Source organism: Argiope bruennichi, chromosome 6, assembly GCF_947563725.1.
Source record: "Argiope bruennichi chromosome 6, qqArgBrue1.1, whole genome shotgun sequence".
Lineage (NCBI taxonomy): Eukaryota > Metazoa > Arthropoda > Arachnida > Araneae > Araneidae > Argiope > Argiope bruennichi.
In genome coordinates, this window is record NC_079156.1 from 49,456,583 (window position 1) to 49,462,718 (window position 6,136).

Below are 6,136 nucleotides of genomic sequence, written 5' to 3' on the forward strand. Positions count from 1 at the left end.
ATTCAAATTTCTTACCTCAGCTTTTATGCAGATTATATTTCAAAGAATTCATTTAACTTCATAGCCACATGACAAAATTATGCATGTCATTTAATTTCCATCTGCATCTGACTTAAAAAAAAGTCAATAATCTGCCAAAATTAAATTATAGTACAATTGTCATTTAAGTATGAATTGATTCCATTTAGTTTTACAGACTGCACTGTTATAAATCGATTGAAATAAAATATGCTATTACAGCATTATATAGAAATTCATTTTTTTGCAGAATTATCTGAACTTATTTCCAAATATTGTTTTTAAGTTCTGATTAAAAATAATCTATGGTTTTGTAAAGGGTTAATTAATTAGCTATACAGTTATTTTGTCCCCTCCCCTTATTTTGAAATATCATCAAGTATATCAGAAAGACTGTTTGTTGAAAGCTGTTTGATAAATAAAATAAAAAAAACGTTCAAAAAAATAATTTTGAGCTCTATTGTTAATGATTTTTATTCTAATGCTAAATTTAATTAAATATGAATTTCCATTATAAGAAGCTGTGAGCAAATTTAGTAATGGTCACAAATCAAAATTATAACTTAGTTCAATAGTGGTTTATTTAATGTAATATTTCAAATTATTTAAGGGCTATTTTGATCTGTGGTCGTATAATGAAGACCACATGACATCTACTTTGACATTTTATTTTCAAACCTTCCATGTTGTAGCAACAGGTACATCAAAGTTGTAAATGAATTCGTTAAAAATATTTCTGAATTAGAGCCCTCGCCCCCCCCCCCCTCTTTTTTTAATTAAAATACTTGGGTTTTAATTGTGAATGGATACCTCTTGTCAATCAGGATGTTTTATATTTTAAGCAGAGTGCTAACTCAATGGTCCTTAATCTCTGGATCTTGAAAAAGTGTTATTATAAGATAGAATTTCATAATACTTGTGTATTATTTATAGAAAAGAATAAATAATTAAAAAAAATAGGAACATTTAAAAAAAAACTCACTGTACTTCTATTTGATGTTGTCTGCGTCTTTTAAAAGAGAATGCATTTGATGATGATATTCCAATTCTTTATTCTGAAAAAAGGGGGATGAGAATATATACAGATAATATATTAATACCAAGTTTCAGTGACAAGTACAAGTTGTCAGCAGGTTCTGCAATGTAATATTTGCATTTTTAAATCTTACAATTCATATATCTTATAGAAGAATGTACAGTTTCCTTGTTTATTAAAGGTTATCTATTTTTTAAATTTGACTGATGTATTTTGTTCTGCTATTTGATATAATTTTTTAAAATCTCTAATTTAACATGATTTATATTGCAAAATTTTAATATTGATAGTAAAATTCATAAATTGTAATTTGCATGAGTTTGAAATAAGAATCTTAGAATCTAAAATTGTGAAATAAGCCCAACAAAGAGTGCTGATTAATTGCGATTCTGAATAGATAATAATACATAAACAATTAGTACTTTTGGTTATTGAAATTATTTGTAATACAGTATTAACTGGTGTATAGTTATGTAGAATTGAAATGGTATACATTCTTGCTCATCAATAGCCAAATGTACAAACCTATGGATAGTTTACCATTGTTGATATACTTGCTGTGCTTGTATATATGTGATATATATTGGCTGTATATATTGTGCTAAGCTTTTTACTTATTCTATTTATTTATATATCATTCAGCTAAATGGCAACAGCATTTTCTCCTCTCCTTTTTCTTATTACTTTATGAATACATTAATCAAGATATGTCTTGTTATAATGTTAACTACGTGTAAGAAGAAAATAATTTTCAAATAAAATATATTAAAGCAGCCTTGATTTCTATTTTTTTTAAATTACATTTACAAATCTATTTAAATACTTTTATATAGTTAATAACAATGAATTTAAAAACAAAAATTATGCTCTTATTGGAAATTTTATTTATATTTTAAAATTTTCTTTGTGAATAAATAGAACAACCAAAATAGTTTTTAATACCTATGTAGCAGTGTATAATCTATAAATTATGAATTGTTTATTTAGATTATCTTTCAGAAATTAAATCCAATTTGATTATAGAATATACTGAACAAAATACAATGTGAACATTACTTAGCAGTTGAACAAATGGATCTAAAACAAAACACAAATATAGAAATAACCATTATAATTAAAAATCAATCAATATTATTCATACAGAGCATAGTTAACGATAAATCATTACTATTGGTGCTGATGTGCATTTTATTCTTTTATTTCTTAACAAAATTCTTTCTGCACATTTTATTGTATGGTTATTAAAGTTTTAAAACTTAAATCCAATAAAATTTGTACTGAATCATATGTTGCTAAAATTCCGGGGGGGGGGGGGGGGAAGGCATTTTCTACCTTTTCCACTAATCCTAATTAGGGATTGCAATACCGGGATACCGAATACCGGTATTTTGAGCCATTTGAACAGTTTTGTAATACCGGTATTCAGAAGTTTAAATACCGGTTTTTCGGTATTTACTAGAAATTTTTAAAATTGTCTCCACTATATGTTCAGGGATCGCGAACATAGCAAAATAGTATACGTTTTTGTTTTTATGTCTCCCTAACGGGTGACTTTAATTAGCTAATTAATGGCTTAATTAATTACTTAAATCTAAATTAGCGAAACATGGATTATCCCTGAAAGAAAATATTGTATCCATAACCGCTGATGGAGCAACAATTATGAAAAAAGTTGGAAAGTTGATTGGTGCAAATCAGCGGTTGTGCTATGCACATGGAATTCAATTAGGAGTAATAGATATATTATACCAAAAAATAAAGAACAGAAGAATTCAAATACTGTGGATATAGACACTTCGGATTCCAACTTTGAAAAGAGTGATATTGATAATGAAGATAATAATTGTTGAAGAAGATATTGCTAATGAGGATGAAATATTAACCTATCAAAAATTGCTTCCTATAATTTATAAAGTTCGAAAAATTGTTAAGATATTTAAAAGTTGCCCTATAAAAAGGATATATTACTAAAATATATACTAACTGAAAATAAAACAGAATATATGTTAATATTAGATTCTAAAACACTTTGGAACTGTTTACTCCTAATGATGGAACGATTTTTGAAACTGAGAAATCCAATCCAAAAAGCAATAATCGACTTAAACCTGTAAATTAATTTTTCAGATAGTGAATTCGACTTAATATCCAGAACTGTATCAGCTCTACTTCCAATAAAACTGACTATTGAGACATTATGTCTGAGAGATTCTAATTTATTAACAGCTAATGCAACAATAAATTTCATGTTGCAGTCACTGAAAGAACAGCACACATCACTATCTGAAGAATTATATTACATTGAAAAATCGCACATAAGAAAGGCATACCGAAATAGAAAATGTCTTATGGTATTTACATAATTATAATGATTTTAAAAATGAAAAAGAAGAAAAGAAAATAACCAATTCAAATCTGATTAAGTTTAGAATAAATTTATTAAAATGTTTTACCCACAAACCTATCCACTTTCAGAAGAATTCGGTTCAATTATCGAAGATTATGACGTCACTACTGTCGATAGTGATAAGGAATTGCCTCTTGAACAAAAATTAGAATTAACGATAAATAAAAAAATTTCAACGAACCAAAATGCAGTACAGAAATCAGCCATATCCAAAACCATCCGATGAGAAATCGATTTATTTCAAGATGAGGGATTTAGAGATAAATACTTGGAAAAAGTATATCGCGCATTGCTAACGGTACCACCAACTAGCGTAGATGCCGAAAGAGCTTTTTCGAAAGCTGGTAATTTTTACACAAAATTACTTTTCAGGCTTAAGGTGGGTTCAGACGAGGCTTATTATTGCGCGCAATAGAAGGTCACGCCTACTTCAAGAAAATAACGGGACAATGGCAAATGGTTGTCCCGTCGGGACAACTATTAGCCATTGTCCCATCAACGTTGTCTCAACTGTTCACACGGGGACAATAGAGGGACAACAGTAGAGAGACAACGATTGCGCGCAATAAAAAGCCTCGTGTGAACCCAACTTTAATGACAGTACAGTTGATGCATTATGTTTTTTAAGATCACGTTTCAAAAATTTGTAATAGTATCACAGACTGAATAGTGATATTTACACTTTTTTGTGATTTAAATAAATAAGATGTTTCTTTACTTTTTTGTGATTATATACAGTTATAATTTATAAATTACAAATTATTTTTTGTGATATTTACACTCTCTAACAAAACTGGCAAATAAAACAAAGAAACACCTGTGCTTTCTTTCTTTTTCTAAAATTTCTAATACCGGTATTAAAACCGGTATCCCGGTATTAAGATTTAAAAAATACCGAATACCGGTATTGAAATTTTGTTCCGGTATTGCAATCCCTAATCCTAATGTATATATTTAAAAAAAACTTTATCATTAACCTAAAAAAGAATCGAAAACGTCTTGCTTAATCCAGAAATGTTTAAATTTGATAAATATCAACTAATATGTGATTGAAACAGGTCTTAGAGCTACACAACAGGGCACAACGACTGAAAGACCAGTTCATTCAATAATTCAGATTTTATATTTTCTTGAAATACGCAGTATTTTCTACTTTTCCAACTAGCAGATATGAAATAAGAGCTAATCAAGAGCTGTGTTCGATAGCGCCGCTTCAAAGACTTGCACAGATCCTACTGCAATGACTTGTGTAACAGTATTTCGACTTACCATAAACGAATATTTTTATTAAATTGAAGCAATCTCTTCGTATGAGGTGAATTATCCGGGAGTGGCACAAAAGCAGAATTTGGATTTTGTCCCTTTTTTACTTTTTCGTGTACATAGTATAGAGAAATAAACAGTAATCTTCAAAACATTCGAACTGAGATTTTGACGAATCTCCATGTTTTAGAGCTCCCTGAGTTTTCGAAAAACACATTTTTGGAAAATGTCTGTATGTGACAAAGATAACACAAAAATGCTTGGAGCTAGACGATTGAAATTTGGCATACGGTCTTTACTCTAAATTTGTAGATTTCTGTCAAATTTCGAGCAAAATCTGTTCAGAGGAAATCTGGCTGTTCGAACATAAGTTAACACGATAATTACAAAACGAAAAGAACAACACAGATAAAATTCGGTACACAGATTTAACATCTATAGTGTGGACACCTGTCAAATTTTGAGCCAAATCCATCAACTGGTTGACAATCTGTCGGTCTGTACTTTCAGAAATTGTGCGCGTGATAATTCAAGAAGGTAATGACTTAAATATATCATATTTGGTATGGGATTTTGTGACTACAAGTGGTTTTGTATCAAATCTTTGATTCAATTGTGTGGGAAAAATATATCAAAAACACAAATTCAATTTTCGGATACCATTAACTGCATTTTAGGAATAAATCGCCAAAAAAACTCGCCAAGAATGACACGATGAATTCAGTAAGAATGCTAAATTCACGCCAAAGATTAATATTCCGTAACTATTGGACATCAGTGCCATGTAAGGCATTCTTTAGGTTGACAGCCTTATTAGAGAATATCCGAGAAAGTTTTGGGGAGACCAATCCTGCTGGTTCAATGTGTAAATGCAATGTAATAGGGATAATGTGTTTGTATAAATTCACGCCAAAGATTAATACTCCGTAACTATTGGACATCAGTGCCATGTAAGGCCTTCTTTGGGTTGACAGCCTTATTAGAGAATATCCAGGAAAATCTTAGGGAGACCAAACCCGCTGGTTCAACGTGTAAATGCAATGTAATAGGGATAATGTGTTTGTATATGAGCGTAGTACACCATGAATTTCATGTGTATGTATAAACGTAGTATATATCACAAATTCCGTGTGTGTGTATGAACGTAATACATCACGATAGTTTTTAATGTCTATATAGCAGTGTATAATATATCCATTATGAATAGTCTATTTAAAAATATCTTCGAATTAGAAATGATTAAGAAGATAGTTGTCGGATCTTTTGCGGCATTATATAATATACTTATTGGAATTTCATCTGCTCTGGTTCCATTCCTAAACAAGATTTTCAAGAAAGTCTTTCAGAAGAAAATGCGTCAGTATTGCGAATATAATTATATCATTCCTTTTGAACAGTCGGATTTAGAATGT